Consider the following 21,286-nt stretch of genomic DNA (forward strand, 5'->3'; position numbering starts at 1 on the left):
AATGAAAGAAGTTGATATTAAAAGCTTTGTTCTATATTGAGTCAAATTGAAACTACAGTCTACTTGGAACTTATTTATACTTGTTCTGTTTTGGAAATAAATTTGACCTGCAGTAGTCAAAATGTGGTTTTATTATTATTTACTCACCATATCGAGATATTGGGTCGCTTAGAATGGATTTTTAAGGGTTGTTGCATTTTGGTGTTTCTGTAATAAAAATTATTAACATTCTTAAGTGCTTTTTTTACTTAAAAAAATATATTAATTCTACATCTTTCCCTACTACCGTTCTAGAAACGCTGATTTTCTGTAGAAATATTCATAATTTAAATGTCAAATTTCCTGATAGGTTAACAGTTCCGCTTTATTTCAATATTATTTCTTTCATATAACGCAGCAGTAGTATACAATAAATTATCAGTAAATCTATTAAATTTACCAACTAATGTCTATAATACAAAATTTAAGAAGCAGGAGTTCAGCTGATTTATACACTTATCCTTTGGAACAAGTAGACATGCACTGCTCCAATAAAACAGAAAATATAAGAAACTTTAATAAAAAATTAAAATCTCTGAATACATCAATTCTGACTTAAAAAATAGAAAATTAAAAAAAAAAATACGTTAAATGCTTAAAAATTATGCAAAATTGGTTTAAATGCCTGGAATAAAATAAAACATTATTTTAAAAAACGAAAATTTACAAAAGGACAAGGAACAAGCTGGATGCCTTACAAATTTACTATTAAAAATTATTTCAAATGCCTGGAATAAAAAAAGCATGACTTAAGAAATGTTAAATATCCAAAAAAATGGTTGAAAATTATAAAAAATTATTTTAGAAACCTAGAACATAGTAAATTATTTTAAATGTGTGACATAAATAAAAAATTATTTCAAAAACCTAAAATATATAAGCAAACAAATAAAATTACTTCAAACTATGGAAAGTTATTGAAAATGCCTGGATTAAAGCATAACCTGACTTTAAAAATTTTTAAATGTACGAAAAATGAGTTAAGTACTTGATAAATTATGAAAAATTAAGTTTATTGTCTGAAATAAACTAAAACAATATTTCAAAAATTTTAGATTAATAGAAAAATAAACCAAATGCCTTAAAAATTTAAAAAGCTATTTTTCAATAGAATTTAAATCAATAATTGAAAAAACCGAAATAAACAAATACAAAATGTCTGACCATTATGAAAATATGTATATATAAAATTATGTTAAATTAAAATATGTTTAAATAATATAAAAATTATTCTTAATGCTTGAAAATTATTACCATAATTAATTTAATTGCCTGCAATATAATAATATTATATTAAAAAAAAATCTAGAGTTTACGAGAAAGCAAGGTAAATGCCTAGAAAATTAGAAAAATTATTTCAAAAGCCTGTAATAACATATAACTTTAAAAAATTTTAAATATACAAAAAATTGCGTTACATATTTGAAAAATATCGAAAATTATTTTAAATGTAAGGAAATTACAAAAAATTATTTCGAATGCCTGGAATAAAACAAAACGTGACTTTCAAAAGTTGAAACATACATAAAATTTATGTATGTCAAATGGTGTAAAATTATAGAGAATCGGTTTAAACGCCTGGAATAAAATAAAACATTTTAATTCAAAAAAACTGAAACATATTAAAAAACAAGCTAAATTCCTTTAAAAATGAAAAATTATTTGAAATGCTTGCAATAAATTAAACGCTTTAAAAACAAAAAATTACGTAAAATGTCTAGAAATAAATTTCAAATGCATAAAATAACACAAACCGTGACTTAAAAACCTGACTCACACAAAATTAATCAAATATTTAGAAAATATCTAATATAATATTTTTAAAAAAAATTTAAGAAAACAACTTAAATATCTTATAAAATTAGTTCCAAGGCTTGAAAACCACGAAATGTAAATAAAAAAATACGTAAGATGTCTACAACTATATATATTTCAAATGCCTGAAATAAGACAACACGTAACTTAAAAACTGAAATATATAATCTACTTATGTTGCAATTTAATGCGGCTAATTTTTTATTTGTCTGTTGTTTATTCTACTTGATAGGCTCAAAAAGGTCAAAATTATATTTACTTTTATGAATAATATGCTTTATATATATCTATATATTTTTTATTCATTAAGCTAGGCTGATTGGTTCAGTAAAGTAGGTATTAGCTATACCGCGCCAGTCTTCTATACCTGACATTTTTATTTTTTACCTCTGTGTGAATTATTTAAGTGTATTTAAAATTTTACTAATATTGACAAAAAAAAATTCTTTTGGCAATTTAGCAAGTAAACCTATTTCAACATCCTAAAACTCACCAAATCCACAGAAGAAAGCGATAATTAACCTAAAAACACCGTCACTTCAGACAAGACGGGCGTTTGTCATTTTTCAGCGTGCTCTTTGAAAATTTGCCAGCATGTCGACGCCGTGTCGCTACCTGAAAAGTTACCGGAAAATTAGTTTTCCCTCTCTCATTAGGAGCGACAGTTAAATTTACATTTAAATTAACACTTTTGGCTAAATTCGAGCATAAAACTCTGTGTATCACAACGCGCCGGTGTATATAGAGTACATTCTGCTGTCTCACAGCATTGCTGGCTTGCAACCTTATTATTTATTCAACAGTTTTTTTTTTGTACGTAGACATACGATGTGTTTGCTGGGCTACGTCAAAACTAAATTACAAAGCTGTTTATGCTTGCACCCAATTTGTGTTGCACTAGATAATATATGGCATCAGGGGCAAAATTGCTGATTATGAATAAAAATTCTTCTTTATATTTAGGCGGAGATAGAAGATGATAACGCGGTTTCAGCTATTCCGTTCTTGAGTAGGTTCGCTAATTGCTATTAAACACTTTACGTCGCAAGTTAAAGCAGGAGTATCACGTTTCCCACGTTACATCGTAAAAGGTGAGATTAAAAATATATTCTATAGTACATTATGGGCGCATCGTCACTTTCGTTCAAAGCCGACGCGGCACGTCCCGTATATAATTAAATCCCGACAGACACGTGGGCAGGACTCTTTGTGTCTCGCTGTTTTGCATAATATTTACACCTTTTTGCACGGTTTTTGATTTTGATTCGTTTCATTAGTCGCATAACTTAACGTCGACGTTTTCATCGGGAAAAAATGTATGGAATAATCTCTTGTTGCATTCAAATTTCATACGTGTGTCAATAAATCTCGTTACGGGACAATCTGTCTCAAAACTTCTTGTATTTTTTTTTATGTAACTTATCTACAATTAAAATAACAATTATTTTATCACCTGTAAAATCAATTTTAAAATGTACGTTATTACCTGTTAAAGTTGCTCTAAGATGCTGAGATAAATGCTTTATAGGAAATAGGTTTAATTTTAATTAAAATTAATTATATACCAATTGAGAAAAACCCAGAGAAGCTTAGTAAGTGTTCAAGCAACACTAAAGTAAATCAAATCTGTATTGTTGTGACGAATTCATAATGAGTTACTTATTTTATTAGGCAAAAATCAATTTAGATATTACTCGCTCTCACACGCTCAAAAAATTAAAAAGAAGAAGAAAATAGACTTATTCACGTATTTAAAAGAAATAGGGGCTGAGGTTTAATCTATAAAGAAAAGATATATTCTTTAATAAGAGGAGTGGTAAAAAGTTTATATGATCGTGCAAACATTATTTGTCATAATCAATTATTGGATATATCCTGTATATTATTGTACAACATATAAGAGTATTGAATTTCATTTCATCGATTCCCTTTTAAGAAACTGCCGATTAGGGTATTATAATCTTTCTTCAGCAAAAGCGTTAATAAACAGTTTTTGATGCTCTCAGTCTTTTAAACACTGTCGTATCGAGATATTCGATAACTAAAAGTTTACTCGTTGCTTGTATCAAAACAGTTGTTTTATTTAATGCCCTTTTCCTATTATAAAACTTAATAATTGCATAATAAAAATCATAAAAAAATGATTTAAAAGTTTAGTCCAATGATGTATATCCTATTTTTTCGAATATATTTTTATGTTGTAATTTATAAAAAAAATTGATTATTTTTTTATGACACTTCTGTATGCCGAGTCCATTTGGAGATAAACAACTATTTATTTATAAGAAAATGTTAACAATTTAACAGTGTACCAATATCAAAAGTCCAAAATAGCACTTCTGGTTATGCAGAGACTTTTTTCCTATTATAATTTATAATTAGGTATAGGTATAATACACCTGAATATATAAAAAAATAAAATATACACGATGGTGCACTTTAAATAAGGAAGCAGACGTTTTGTGATGTACTTATCACCTGCCTATGACATTTATAAATGTTAAGTGTTTATAATTTAGATATAAATCAAACGTTTGGCTAAAACAAAAATACATACATGCACCAAGCTAAATATGAAACCATTATATTCTATAACTAATCTAATGTAGATCTTTATGTTACCAAAGATTGAAATAAAAATGTAAAATTATTTGTTCGCTATAGACGATATCAAAAAAGATATTTACATACTTTGAAGGTAAAACTAATAATATACCGGCATTTTATCTGAGAGACATGAAAGCGAAATCAGATTGCGAAATAGAAGTATAAACTAAGTACAGAAAGAAGAAAAATCCATCAAAAAGGAAGCTGGCAACATGTTCACCTAGACGAAAATTATACAGTAAAAGCACGATTGCCGCATATTAATGACCGCCTTTGCATAGCTGAAGGTATCCTTGTCATCTTAGACTCGTAAGAAGAGGTTAGGGAAAAAGCTGACGCCAATTATGCCCTTTGTGAGGGAGTTTTCTTTGTGGAAAACTAGTTTTTAATCTATTTCGCAAAAAATTTAATTAAACCGTGGTATACGAATGAAACAAATTATTCATTAAACGTCCCGAATTAATTATTCGATCCTTATTTTACCGAATTTTATTTATAAACCGAATTGCCACACTTTCGGCACAAACGGCGGCGCGCAAAGTACAAAATATTATGTAAATAAAATCCGCTTTTATCTGTGTTTATGCCGTCCTGTCATAATTCATCATAATTTTCTATTTCGGTTTAAATGAAAGAGGCAATTAACGCCATGGTTAAAACTGTAAAAAGTGGGCTGAAGGGTCATCCATCATATTTGCCGTATCATTTACCAGGAATATTTATTAAAAAAAAAAAAAGGTCTTTTTGTGCAAATTAATTAGTATTTAAAAGTTTGAGGACGTTATAAGAATTATTTTTTTATTTGTTTCAACTGTGATAAATGTGGCATTACTTAATTTATTTTTTTTTGTGTTTTTTGCGTTATATCCCCCAAGCAACACACGTTGATTTTTGGTTTACATTAGATGTAGATTTTTAGTTCAACTTCAATTATAATTATCCGATAAAATGTCTGCGTGATATAAGTTGAAAAATGTAATATTATGTTTATATTTTATTCACGTTTAACATCAAGGTTTTTTACATGTTAATATAAAATAAATATTATTTCATAAAAATTAAAGTATGGTTATAAAATGCGTTTAATAAAATGAGATTTTTTTTTAATTTGTTTTATGCATCATGCGCATTTTTCGATTTACAAAGAAAAACAATAATTTTTATCAATGACGTCCATAAGGGATTTATGATAAATATTATTTATATAGATAAGATATCAATATATAAGTTTTTTTATCACCAATAATTCTCTGAAAGAGCATTTTTTTCTCAGGCAATTATTTTCTGCAAAAAAACAGTTTTTTATTAACCCTATCCTTAACCCCCCACCCACCCCACATAACTTACCAGTAATAAATTGTTTTCAGAAATCATTGTTTTCCAAAATAATACGCATAAATAACAGCTAGTTTTATCGTTAATATCTAATCTAATAACACAGTTTGTTTATTTAAATTTGATATAATTATATATATGTATATTGATAAATATTTAATACAAGAACAATGCTATTAGATTAGATATTATGGACAAAAAACGGTAATTTAAAAAAAAATCTCACTGGCTAAATATTTGGGGTGTATAATAGAAATTGGATAGAATAGAAATTCGGTAATAGAAAGCAAATTGTTTACACCTTATGAAGCTCCATTAATTTTTACTCCTTTATATTCTAGAGCAATTAAATATTTCATACGACCTGGACAATCATATTCATTTAATTTATGCACATTCTGTTATAAAATATTAAACTAATATAAACTATATTGAATTTGCTTATATAATTGAATAAAAAATGACTAAAATATGAAAAATTAAATGAACCCCTAAAATCCGCACTTAATTTTTCCTATAACAATATAATAAATACGTTAAGATATTATAAAGTTAAAGAGCTTAAAATATGTTTTATAAAGCCTGGGCGGTCATGTTCACTTAAGTTATGCATACTTCTAAAATAGAATTTTTATTGTAAAATATTGCCCAGACATTCTATTAATTTTGACTCCCTCATAGTCTAGAGCACATAAATATTTAATAATGCCCAGACGATTGTATCCATTTAAATTATGCATGTCCTGCGATAATAAAAAATATACCTAATGAACAAGGAAATAATTTCTTGTAAGATTCATTAAAATTTTTAGTAAATAAAAAATGACCAACCGAATAAACTGAAATAAACCCTTAAAATCCCGACTAAATTTTCCCATCAATTTCCCGAAAATCAAAGAAAATATTTACCGCAAAACGGGGGGGACCTTATTGAAAAAAAAAGGAGCCTTACAGGTTTAATAAGCTTAAACATAAATAGAAGGTCTGGTCTCGTTTCGGATCCAATATTTTATATGTGGATAGAGAGATCAAAGAAACGAACGGGACATCTAAAAAACTTAATGGCGAGTTTTTCCGATTCGCTGGGCACTTCCCACCAGACTCGTAAAAGGGAATGGCACAAGTGATGACAGTGGCAGCTGATGAGAGATGCCTTTTTATAGCCTTCCACTGGATTGACTTTTCATTTTTTGACACCCAATACTAATTTTAAGTGTAAAATGTGATTGGAACTAAATATTGTAGATCAATAGTAAGTAACTCTGACATGAAAACAAAAGTGATTTTATTAAGCTGTTGATTAAAGAAGTCCAACTGTTCTCAAAATTTTTACAAATTTTATCTCTCTTTAATGGTGCGCTACTGGTTTAAAAAACCCGGAAATATCACACAGAAAGGTCCGCAAAAGGGGTCAAAGAGATCATTTTTCCGGTTGCTGTGTATGTCAAACGCTATACGAACTTAAAAAAGGCGTAGTCTATATACCAACATATTGACTTTCAGTTGAGTAGGTACCCTTTAAATTCGTCTTTTCGGTTAATTTATTAGTACGGACGGTTTCTAATGCAATCGAGTAAATAAAATTTATATTATTCCTTTTTTAGAGTTCGTCCTACTTCTGCAATGCCTTTATAATATATTATATTTAAAAATAATATTTTTGTAAATCCTCTTGGTAAAACAATATTTGAATAGATACACCTAACTAAGTTGCGAGCTGAACGCTATAGCATTAACTGGGTCAGGTATGGTTAGAGTTTATTGCAAAAAAAACTAAAATTTTTAAGACTTGTCTTAAAAAAATTGAATATTTATTCTATTTGCAATAAAAAATGACACAACTACTGCAATTTTCGTAATAATACGCCTTGTTTTCGAGAAACAAATATGAGAAAAGTATAGATACAAAAACTATGTATTTTTTTAATTTTCTTAAAAAGCATTTTTTTATGTGACAATTATTTGCTAAAAAAAATCATTTTTCATTATTCCTACCCTTGCCCCCCCACCCTCCCCACATAACTTACCAGTAAGAAATTGATTTCAAAAATTATTGTTTTCCAAAATAAAACGCATAAATAACAGCTAGTTTAGTGGTTAATATCTAATCTAATAACGCAGTTTGTTTATTTAAATTTAAAATTATTATATATATGTGTATTAGTAAATTTTTAATACAAAAACAATGCCATTAGATTAGATATTATGGATGAAAAATGGTGATTTTTCAAGAATTTCTTACTGGGCAAATGTTTGGGGTGGGTGGGGGGGGGGTAAGGGTTTTGTTAAGGAAAAACAATGTTTTTGCAGAAAATATATATTCAATATTCAATTTAATAAATAAATATTTAGTATAAAACAGGCGTTGTTAGATTGGATAATATGGATAAAAAACAGTGATTTTATACAGCCTATAATCTCCATTAAAATTATGCACATTTGGTTATAAGATGTCAAATTGGTATAAACTATAATGAATTTGCATATTATTTGCATGCCCTTAGGCGGTTGATACAAAATTTTACAAAATAAAAAATTACCAATAGAAAAAAATAAAATGAACCCTTAAAATCGCAATTAAATTTTACCATCACCACCTATAGAGCAGTTAAATAAGTAATAAAGCCTGGAAGATGATAATATCCAAATTCTGTTATAAAATATTAAATTAATATAAAATATATTGGATTTGTAAAAAATTTTATTGAATAAAAAATGATGATGATTTATCTTAAAAAAATTGAATTATTATTCTATTTGCAATAAAAAATCCATAACTTCTGCAATTTTTATAGTTATAGGCCTTGTTTTCGATAAATAAATGTGAGAAAAGTATAGATACAAAAACTATGTATTTTTTATCACGTTTAGTTTTCTTAAAAAGCAGTTTTCTATGTGATAATTATTTACTGAAAAAAAACATTTTTCATTAATTCTACCCTTGCCCCCCCACCCACCCCACATAACTTACCAGTAAGAAATAATTTTAAAAAATCATTGTTTTCCAAAATCATACGCATGAATAACAGCTAGTTTAGTGGTTAATATATAATCTAATAACATAGTTTGTTTATTTAATTTTGAAATTATTATATATATGTGTAATTATAAATATGTAATACAAAAACAGTGCCATTAGATTGAATATTATGGACAAAAAACGGTGATTTTTCAACAATTTCTTACTGGGCAAATGTTTGGGGTGGGTGGGGGGGTAAGGGTTATGTTGAGGAAAAACAATGTTTTTGCAGAAAATACATATTTAATATTCAATTTAATAAATAAATATTTAGTATAAAAACAGCGTTGTTGGATTAGATAATATGGATGAAAAACAGTGATTTTATACAGCCTAGACAATAATCTCCATTTAGTTTATGCACATTCGGTTATAAGATGTCAAATTGGTATAAACTATAATGAATTTGCATATTATTTGCATGTTCTTATACGGTTGATAAAAAATTTTACAAAATAAAAAATGACCAATAGAAAAAAATAAAATAACATTACTTTAATTGATACGACAAAATCTTCTATACAAGTGTTTGTACCATATATAAAAAATAAAAAACAAAAAATTGTGTTGTGAAATATTGACTAGACATTAAATGTACTATACTTAAGTTAAATGTGAAATACAATATTGAATCATTTTATTATAATAAAATTACCAACCCTTACTATACCCTTAAAATCCCAATTAAATTTTACCATCACCACCTATAGAGCAGTTAAATAAGTTATAAAGAAAACCTGGAAGATGATATCCACTTAAATTATGCAAATTCTGTTATAAAATATTAAATTAATATAAAATATATTGGATTTGCATATAATTTGCACGCTTTTATACAATTGTCAAAAAATTCTATTGAATAAAAAATAACCAATGCAATGGCTTTATATATAATATTAAAATATCATATTTATTTAAATCCTCTCTGTAAAACAATATTTGAATCTATAGACCACACGAACGCTACAGCATTAACTGGGTCAGGCAAGATTAGAGTTTATAGCAAAAAAAACTAAAATTTTTAAAACTTAATGATTTATCTTAAAAAAAATTGAATTTCCATTCTATTTGCAATAAAAAATCCATAACTTCAGCAATTTTCATAGTTATAGGCCTTGTTTTCGACAAATAAATGTGAGAAAAGTATAGATACAAAAACTATGTATTTTTTTATCACCTTTAATTTTCTTAAAAAGCAGTTTTTATTGTATGACAATTACTTACTGAAAAAAATCATTTTTCATTAATTCTACCCTTGCCCCCCCACCCACCCCACATAACTTACCAGTAAGAAATTATTTAAAAAAATCATTGTTTTCCAAAATCATACGCATGAATAACAGCTAGTTTAGTGGTTAATATCTAATCTAATAACATAGTTTGTTTATTTAATTTTGAAATTATTATATATATGTGTATTAATAAATATTTAATACAAAAACAGTGCCATTAGATTGGATATTATAGATAAAAAACAGTGATTTTATACAGCCTAGACAATAATCTCCATTTAAATTATGCACATTTGGTTATAAGATGTCAAATTAGTGTAAACTATAATGAACTTGCATATTATTTGCGTGCTCTTAAGCGGTTGATAAAAAATTTTACAAAATAAAAAATTACCAATAAAAAAAAATAAAATAAACCCTTAAAATCGCAACCCACTATTATAATATAATAAAAAAATTAAATTTTGCATGCATAACTTTAGTTGATACGACAAAATCTTCTATACAAGTGTCTGTACCATATACAAAAAATACGTTTAATATATATTTGTTGAAACTCTTAAAATATGTTTTATCAAGCCTGTACAATCGTTTTCGTTTAAATGCATGTGTGTAACAAAAATTTTGTTGTGAAATATTGACTAGACATTAAATGTACTATACTTAAGTTAAATGTGAAAAATAATATTGAATTATTTTATTATAAAAAAATTACTAAAAAAAAATTATACATCACAATTATACCATCACCACCTATATACTGTAAAGTAATTAAAGATGTAATAAAGCCTGGAAGATGATATCCATTTAAATTATGCAAATTCTGTTATAAAATATTAAATTAATATAAAATATATTGGATTTATAAAAAATTTTATTAAATAAAAAATGACCAATGCAATCGCTTTATATATAATATTTAAAAATCATATTCATTTAAATCCTCTCTGTAAAACAATATTTGAATCTATATACCACACGAACGCTATAGCATTGGATCAGGTAAGATTAGAGTTTATAGCAAAAAATTAATAATTTTTTTAAAACTTAATGATTTATCTTAAGAAAATTAAATTTTCATTCTATTTGCAATAAAAAATGACACAACTACTGCAATTTTCGTGGTATTACGCCTTGTTTTCTAGAAATAAATGTGAGAAAACTATAGATACAAAAACTATGTATTTTCTTACCACGTTTAGTTTTCTTAGAAAGCAGTTTTTTATGTGACAATTATTTACTGAAAAAAATCATTTTTCATTAATTCTACCCTTGCCCCCCCCACCCACCCCACATAACTTACCAGTAAGAAATTATTCTAAAAAATCATTGTTTTTTAAAATAATACGCATAAATAACAGCTAGTTTAGTGGTTAATATCTAATCTAATCTTAAAATCGCAACCCATTATTATAATATATTAAAAAAATTAAATTTTGCATGCATAACTTTAGTTGATACGACAAAATCTTCTGTACCACGGTTTGTACCATATTCAAAAAATACGTTCCTATATACGTTTAATATTTATTTCTTGAAAATCTTAAAATATGTTTTATCATGCCTGGACAATCGTTTTCATTTAAATGAATGTGTGTAACAAATATTTGGTTGTGAAATATTGACTATAGACATTAAATCTACGATACTTAAGTTAAATGTGAAATACAATATTGAACTATTTTATTATAATAAAATAAGCAACCCTTACTATACCCTTAAAATCCCAATTAAATTTTACCATCACCACCTATAATAGAGCAGTTAAATAAGTATTAAAGCCTGGAAGATGATATCCGCTTAAATTATGCAAATTTTGTTATAAAATATATTATTGAATAAAAAATGACCAATGCAATGTCTATATATCTAATATTTAAAAATCATATTCATTTAAATCCTCTTTGTAAAACAATATTTGAATCTATACACCACACGAACGCTATAGCATGAACTGGGTCAGCTACGGTTAGAGTTTATAGCGTTTGCTATGTGTTGCCTTTTTTGTGTTTTTTTTTTCCTAAAGCTATATTTTCAGAAGTGGCGCACTTCGACCGTATATAATGCGCGGAAAGCTCGTATCGTTAAAAATTCGAACGAGAAGTACAAATTTCACCACTTTATTGGTAAACTTTACTGCCATATGTTATATTTTTCATTGGTTTCGGAAATTTGGTTTTCTTAAAAAAAAGACAAAGTTTCAAGGGCTTTACACTAAAAAAAACCTATTACCTAGAAGTCTTCAACCCCCCATAAAATCCATACATACATATGTATTAACGCGCCCACTTAGGTTAACTACCCTTCAACCATTTTCTGTCGAATGGCCATAAGGTTTTACTGCACGACCTGTTTCGCATACTATCTAAGCCGTTTCGTTCGCATCAGTGCTGTGCCAATTACTATTGTCGAAAGCCAAACTAACCGCACTCAAAACAAACTTCCTTTAGCAGTTAACATGTCCATATCATTTTAAAGTTAAATTAACAGACATTTGCAGCTCTGGAACGGATCACGACTGCATGGGCGTAGATCAAGACCCAATATTATTGAGACCCTTTATAATTGCAAAACATCAATAATCACACAGAATATAATCATGACCAGTTGATGCATGATTTATAACATATTCACTAGGAAACGAATTCCATTCTAAATGGAATCATGTTTGATTCAAATGGTCCTAAGGGCCCCACGCCTCTGGCCTTCCAAAACTGCATTAGCCCCGAAATTGTTTGATATTGACATTTCGTCAATTTGCAATGTATTTATGTCTTCTCTCTGTGCGTACTCTCATTGAATTGTCGACAATGTCCTGTGAAAACGACTATTGTCCCAGTTTAATTCGGAGACAATCGAACCATGGATATATTGAGGTTGATTTACCTATAAATGGACTATCAAAGCAAAGGGCATTCCTGTGTAACTTTCCATGAAAAGAATTGTTAATACAAATAGACAATGAAAATTGAGGTACGATTTTACTAAGGATTTATTTATTGTATGTAATTATCTTGTATTTTACGTAATTAATATATAATTATTACCTAGTTTTTATTGGTATTTAATTAGTTTCTATTCTTATTGAATAAAGAGGTATGAAAAATTGAATTTTACCTTACACCTTATTAACATATGCTTATTACACCTAATTACTTTGAAATTACTACTGAAAAAATGCTTATCACTCTGCAACTAATTGAGACAGAGACTTAAAACTTAGACCGTAGATTTTTTAATTAAAATTATTAAATAGATATTTTAGCATTGTTCCAGAAAAAAAAATTAAATTAAAAATTTCGCCTTGGAATTTGAGCATTTTTTCTCTAAAAAATTCGATCTTCTATTCGGGACAAAAGGGTCATGTATCTCTGTAACTAAAAAAGAGAGAGACTTGAAAATTGAACTATAGATTCTTCTCATAAATTTATTAGACATTTATTGTAGCGTTTATCTAAAAAAAATTTTTTAGCCTTGGAATGTAAATATTATATTTTCTCAAAAAATCTTAGGGACAAAATGTTTATATCTCTGCAACTAAGAATAGTAGAGACTTGAAAATTAGACCATGGGTTTCTCTTATAAAATTATTAAAAATGCATGTCAGCATTTTTCCAGAAAAAAGTTTGAAATGAAGAAATTTGCCTTGTAAGTTAAGCATTTTTTCTCTAAAAATTCGATATCTTAAGGACAAAATGCTCATATCTCTGCAAACACGTGAGAAAGAAACTTGAAAATTGGTCCAGAGATTCTTTCAATAAAATCATTCGATACCTATTTTAGCATTTTTTTTTTGAAGAAATTTACCTTGAAGGTTGCCTTTTTTTTGCCGAATAATTCGATATCCTACAGACAAAATGCTCATATCTCTGCAACCACTTAGGGTAAAGACCTGAAGGGTGGACCACGGATTCTTCTCGTAAAATAATTGCACTTTTAATTGACCATTTAAAAAAAAAAAATGAAATGAAGAAATTCGCCTTGGAAGTCAAATATTATTTTTTCTCAAAAATTAGATATCTTAGGGACAAAATGACGATATCTCTGGAACCAAGAAAAGTAGAGACTTGAAAATTGAACCATGGATTCCTCTTATAAAATCATTTAATACCCGTATTAGCATTTTTCTAAAGAAACATTTTGAAATGAAGGAATTGCCTTTTAATTTAAGCATTTTTTTGTCAAAAAATTCGATATCTTAGGCTAGAGACAAAATGCTCATATCTCTGCAAATAAGTGAGATATAGACTTGACAATTACACCATGGATTCTTCTCATAAAATCATTGAATACCTATTTCAGCATTTTTTGAGAAAAAAATTTAAAATTAAGAAATTTGCATTGGATTTTGATAATTTTTTTCTCTAAAAAATTCGATATATTAAGGATACAATGCTCATATTATTGCAACCAAGTGAGATAGAGACTTATTCCTTTAATAAAGTCATTATATATGTATTACAGCATTTTCTAGAAAGTAAAACCAAAATGAAATATTTTGCCTTGAAAATTTGTTTCTCTGAAAAATTCGATATCTTAGGGACAAAATGCCCATATCTCTGCAACCAAGTGAGATAGAAAATTAAAAACTAGTCCATAGATTCTTCCAGTAAAATCGTTGAATACCTATTTAAGCATTTTTTAGAAAAAATTGTTAAAATGAACAAATTTGCGGATCCGACGTACATCAACTATTTGGAATAAGGAAAATTATTTAAGCATTTTATTTTGGCTTCACGTCAACATACCGTGGCTAAAGTAATCTCGTTATTTTTGGTTTAAAACTGTACTTACCTTAAACAAATTCTTAATAAATTTTCTTAAAAGTGTGCATAACTTTAATGGATACGATTTATTCAACTATCCCATTTAAGGATACGAAATTTTATATTTCTAGGGGATCAGTTGCATATTATAAAATATAAATATTTATATTTGCCTTCACGTCAGCAAACCATTGCTCAGCTTATTTGGCTAACTTTACAATCTCTATTACTGTAGACATGTCATTGACAAGTAACTATTTATTACGTTTTTCTTAAAAGTGTGCATAACCTAAAAAGGTATGATTTACTTTACTTTAATTTTTTATGAATCTTTTTTAGGTAATTTTACTTTTTTATAAAAAGTCTAGGCACAAGTATTTATTGAATTTTCTTGAAGGTGGGCATAACTTTAATGGATGTGATGTACTTTAATTATTTTTTTGAGATTTTTTATATAAAATAAACCAAATTATTGTTAATAAATTTTTTTTTTCAACTACCTGCAAAAAAATTAAAATTTTATTTAGGTCGTTTTTATTCCGATAAGGCACATTTTTTTGTGAATTTCTGCAAAATACTTGTGATCGTTAAACTAAGGTCCAAACCCAATACCAATGAATATATTTCTTATTAATGGATTATAGGTTTTTTAGTAGTTGACGTACAACCATTATAACCAATGCTGAAGACTAAGTCAGCATCCTCATTAAAAAAAAACAACTTTTTATGAATTGAATTTTGCTTCACGTCACTTGGAAAAGAAGTTACAACACAGAAATAGCTTAGATCTTCTTTGGTGGTTGATTTATTGTAATAACTAGTAAGAGTAAAATAAGGCAACCGAATACTGTTAAAATTATTTTGATAGTATCAACTGTTTATAAGATACGATCATTTTAATATTATGCCACGTCAGCAAAGTCCTGCTGCGCCACTTTTACTTGATAACTTTCGATCTACAAGAGCCTAGAACCATAAACCAAACCTAATTATGATCTAGAAGTATAATAGATTATGGCTCCAAAGTATTACACTGTATGGTATTAAAAAGTTATACTACCTACCTTTCCCGTGGAGTTCCCTATAAAAGTCGTGCCTTAAAATATGCTAAAACTTATCAGAATTTTTGTTGGCATGGAAGTGCGCGGAACAGATGGGTCTTGGCAAAAACATCCTGATATATTTGGAGATTGTTCCGGGAGCTAATGAAGTGTGCCAGCCATGGATCTGAATTGCAAATTCGGGTTATTTGGATAGAGCGCCGCGCCGGAGATATTCTCGCACCTAAGGAAGGATGAGGACGCTGTATTATGGAGATTTACCGAGAAAATAGAGCATTTAGAGCTCAGGCAAACGCTATGAGTGGAAAAACAGCTATTTATTAGGTAGTAAGCAGTAGTCTAGTTAATGTATTCATTCGTTTTATAAACGTGTTTTTTTTTTAATAATACAGTACTTCCTCTTATGCCTATAATACAACTATAAATAGATGGAAAAAAACGCCCTTCTTCAAAAGTCGGATTATTTCGGTTCAAAACACGCAAAACCCTTTTTTTTTTAAATGCTGCAGTAGCGTTTCGCTCACCCCTATCCAAATGTAATATTAATTAAGCCGTCGTGTGAAAATTTTCCGCGACTCCATTTGCTGGGGGTGACAAAGACGGTCTTTAAAGATTTGCCTATAGAAATTAGAGAAAAGGGGAGGGATATAAGTTAAGCTTTTGAAAAATGATAACTTCGTAACAATACCGACACGTTAAATTGCTTGCTGTAGAGTCGATGTGGCTGTTATTGTTTTAGCTCGGGCTTATGGAGACGTTCGTTTTTATTCGTGTGAAAAAAGTGTTCTTTAGGTGTCTGAAAGGCACCAAAAATGCCTCTAATTAAGCCAGTACCATTGGGGATATTGAGGCGTCTATGTGAATAAATAGTTTTTATCTTCTTTGGTAGCTGCCCAACAGCTCATAACATTTATGAATTTAAGAATATCAACTTTTTTAACTAAGCATGTTTTATAAAAAAAAAAAAAAATACTGAATCGTCTCTTATGTCAAATATACATGCAGCTTCACTTTTAAAACGTAAGATATGAATTTTATAAATTTTAATTAAATGCGCCGTTATTTTTACCGTTACATTTATATTCTGCTATAAAAAATTAGTTACTGCAGATTTTTTTATTTTATTTGTATATTTTTTTAGTCTCTTGCAATCACCGTCTTTATTGTTATCAAGGAATAAATTCTAAATAAATATGGGTAACTTTTACTGTTCTTTTAACTGTTAGAGAAGGATAAACACTTTTTGACAAATTATTAGAAATTCTCGCTTTTTTTAATACTGCTAATTTGTTCCTATCATTATCACGCTTTTTTGGTAAATTAAAAATACAAAATTATTATAGTTCCTGATTTTGAATAAATTTTCATAATATTAGCTTTAAATATAAATATTGTTAATAAATGCAATTTCGATTGAATTGCGGCTAAAAATTACCTAATTTCGTCACCTCCGTTATCACGTCTTGAATTTAGCTTTAAATACCTAAAATATACGAAAAATGGCTCCGAGAACCTGGAATATATAAATAATAATTTAATATCTAGACTAATTCAATCACAATGTCTACTGTCTCAAAGAAATAACTTAAAAAACCAGGCAAAATGTTAAAATAGCTTCAGATGCCTGAAATGAAATAGAAATTAACTTTAAATATCTGGAATATATAGAAAATACCTGCAAGTGCCAGGAATAAAATGAAAATTAACTTCAAATACCTGAAATATATAGAAAATGGCTTCAGGTGCCTTGAAAACGTAAAAAATGGTTGCATATTCGTTGAAGACACGAAAAACGGCTCTGAAAGCCTGGAATATAAAAATAATTATTTAACAGCTGGAATAACTCAATCGCAATGTCCACTGCCTTGAAGGGATAACTTCAAAAACCAGGCAGGATATTAAAATAGCCTCAGATGCCTGAAATATAAAGAAAATAGCTTCAAGTGCCTTGAAAACGTAGAAAATAGTTAAAAATTTTTTGAAAATATGAAAAATTGCTTCTAGAGCCTAGAATATATAAATAATTATTTATAACCAAGAAAAATTTAATTGCAACCTCCAGTGTCTTAACGGAGGGACTCCAAGAGCTAGACAAAATATTAAAATATTTAAAATTAACTTCAAATATCTGAAATATATATATAAGATGGCTTCAAGTGCCTGGAAGACGTAAAAAATGATTGCAAATTCCTTGTAGACAAAAATAATGGTCCGAGAGCCTGGAATATATAAATAGCTATTTAATATCTAAAGGAATTCATTCACACCTTCCACTGTCTCGAAAAAATAAATTCAAAAATCGGGTTTAATGTTAAAATAGTTTCAAATGCCTGGAATAAAATGGAAATTAGTTTTAAATGCCTGAAATATACAGAAAATGGATTCAAGTGCCTTGAAAACTTAAAAATTATTGCAAATTTCTTGAAAATTTGAAAATTAGCTCCTAGAGTAAAGAAAGCTCAGAGTAATCTAGAAATAATTATTTAGTATCTAGAATAGTTCAATCACAATCTCGACTTTTTCAAAGAAACAAATTTAACAATCAAGCTAAATGTTAAAATTGCTTCAAATGCCTGGAATAAAATGGAAGTTAACTTCAAATAACTGGAATATGCAGAAAATGGCTACAAGTGCCTTGAAAACGTGAAAAATTGTTGCCATTTTTTTAAAAACTTGTAAAATAGCTCCCAGAGTCTGAAACCTAGAAGTAGTTATTTAGTATCTAGAAGAATTTATTCACAGTTTTTACCGTCTCGAAAAAGTTATTTTGGAAACCAGGTTTAATGTTAAAATAGCTTCAAATGCCTGAAATAAAATGGAAAATAACTTCTAATGCCTGGAATATAAAAAAACGGGTTTAAGTGCCTTGAAAACGTGAAAAATTGTTGCAAGTTTCTTAAAAACTTAAAAAATATCTGCCAGAGCCTGTAATCTAGAAATAATTATTTAGTATCTAAAATAATTCAACCACCATTTCGACTTTTTCGAAGAAATAAATTTAAAAACCAGGTTAAATGTTAAAATAGCTTTAAATGCCTGGAATAAAATGAAAATTAACTTCAAATGCCTGAAATATATAAAAAATGGGTTCAAGTACCTTGAAAACGTGAAAAATTGTTGCAAATTTCTTAAAAAATTAAAAATATCTCCCAGAGCCTGGAATCTAGAAATATTTATTTAGTATCTAGAATAATTTAATCACACTTTCGACTTTTTCAAAGAAATAAATTTAAAAACCAAGCTAAATGTTAAAATAGCTTCAAATCCTTGGAATAAAATGGAAAATAACTTCAAATGCCTGGAATATACAAAAAACGGCTTTAAGTGCCTGGAAAACGTGGAAAATTGTAGCCAATTTTTTCAAAACTTGTAAAATAGATCCCAGAGCCTCAAATCTAGATATAGTTATTTAGTATCTAGAAGAAATTATTCGCAATTTCCACTGTCTCGAAAAAGTTATTTTGAAAACCAGGTTTAATGTTAAAATAGCTTCAAATGCCTGGAATAAAATTGAAAATAACTTCAAATGCCTGGAATATACAAAAAACGGCTTTAAGTGCCTTGAGAACGTGGAAAATTGTTGCCAATTTCTTTAAAACGTATCTAGATGAATTTATTCACAATTTCCACTGTCTCGAAGAAGTAATTTTGAAAACCAGGCTTAATGTTAAAATTGCTTCAAATGCCTGAAATAAAATTGAAATTAACTTCAAAGGCCTGGAATATACAGAAAACGGCTTTAAGTGCCTTGAAAACGTAAAAAATTGTTGCCAATTATTTAAAAACTTGAAAAATGGCTACCAGAGCTTTGAATCGAGAAATTGTTATTTAGTATCTAGATTAGATCAATCACAATTTTAACTTTTTCTAAGAAAAAACCAGGCGAAATATTAAAATAGCTTCACGTGCCTGGAATATATAAAAAATACCTTCAAGTGCCTAGAAGAAGTAAAAAATTATTGAAAATAAGTTGGAGACATAAATAATAGCTCTGAAAGCCTGGAATATATAAATAATTATTTAATATTTAAAAGAATTCAATCACAACTTCCACTGTCTTGAAGAAATAACTTCAAAAGCCAGATAGAAGATAAAAACAGCTTCAGATGTCTGAACTAAAATGGAAACCAACATCAAATGCCTGAAATATATATAAAATGGCTTCAAGTGCCTCAAAAATGTAAAAAGTTGTTTTCTTATCCAAGTTTGTTTCGATTTTCAGCAGTTTTATTATTAAAGTTTAGTTTTTAATTGGAATCCAATAAGTTTCTTTAAGTTTTCTTGTAGGTATCAGCGTTTTGGAGTATTTGAGTAGTTTTTTAATGAATTTAATTAATCCTGATGCTGTCAAAGGCCTTAAAGAATCTTAATATTTGTTAAGCTCATTTTTCGATTTTATTGATTTTAATTTCGTATGAAAGCTGGTGAGTTTTTCTTCAAAAAGGTCCTTGAAAGTCTCCTTGTAATTTTCAGTGTTTTGTAATAATTTATTAGTTTTTCAATGAATTGAAAACATCCTGATAGTGTCAAAGGCCTTATAAAAATCTTAATATTTTTTAAGCTCATTTTACGATTTTATTGATTTTAGTTTTATATGAAAACCAATGAATTTCTCCACTAAAAAAGTCCTTGCTCAGTAGTTTTTTAACGGAATGATTTTTTTTTTGCAAAACAATAATTACTCCAACAAAATAATAAAAATTCGTTTGTTCCAATGAAAAAAACAATAATAAATTTAATTACATAATTAAAACGTGGTATCCCACCCAAAAGGCAATATTTCCTAATTAACCATCAAATCAGGGAAGTCGCGATGTGGAAGGGCAAAAGGGTTAAACATCCACTGACGACCCCCAAAGTCATTTATGTGAGTGCATTCTCTGGTTGTCATGTTAGCTTTAAGCTCACAGCACACACGCGACGCCCTATATTAATATATTACACGTAAATGTGCTTGTAAGTGTCTCAAAGTTTACGGTTGAATTATGGACAGTTAGATTTATGGGTAATCGCCATTTTTATTTAAGCCTCCATTACGGCCAATTTGTTAAAGCGCATTTATTAGCAGATACAGCAAATAAACCTGTCGAAAACAACAAAAGGGCTGTCAGTTAACTTACGCCAAGGAAAGTCGACTGTCACATGGTCACAACAGTCCTTATATTGTCAGCTGATTGCAGTATATGGCTCGATGCAAATAACGATAACAAATAGCTGGGGCATTCAAGATGCTCTTTGGCAACGCCAGAGGTCGCATTTACATTATCGTGGGTGCTTAGCAGTAACGACTTTGTTAAGCGGGACTTTCTTGAATACATCTTATAAAATCTTGATTAATTGACACTGAAAATCTCGGTTTAGTAATATATTATTTTTTTTTAAATTTTAAATGAACGTTATGAAGCCATAAAG

This window comes from Anthonomus grandis, chromosome 22, assembly GCF_022605725.1.
Source record: "Anthonomus grandis grandis chromosome 22, icAntGran1.3, whole genome shotgun sequence".
Taxonomy (NCBI): Eukaryota; Metazoa; Arthropoda; class Insecta; order Coleoptera; family Curculionidae; genus Anthonomus; species Anthonomus grandis.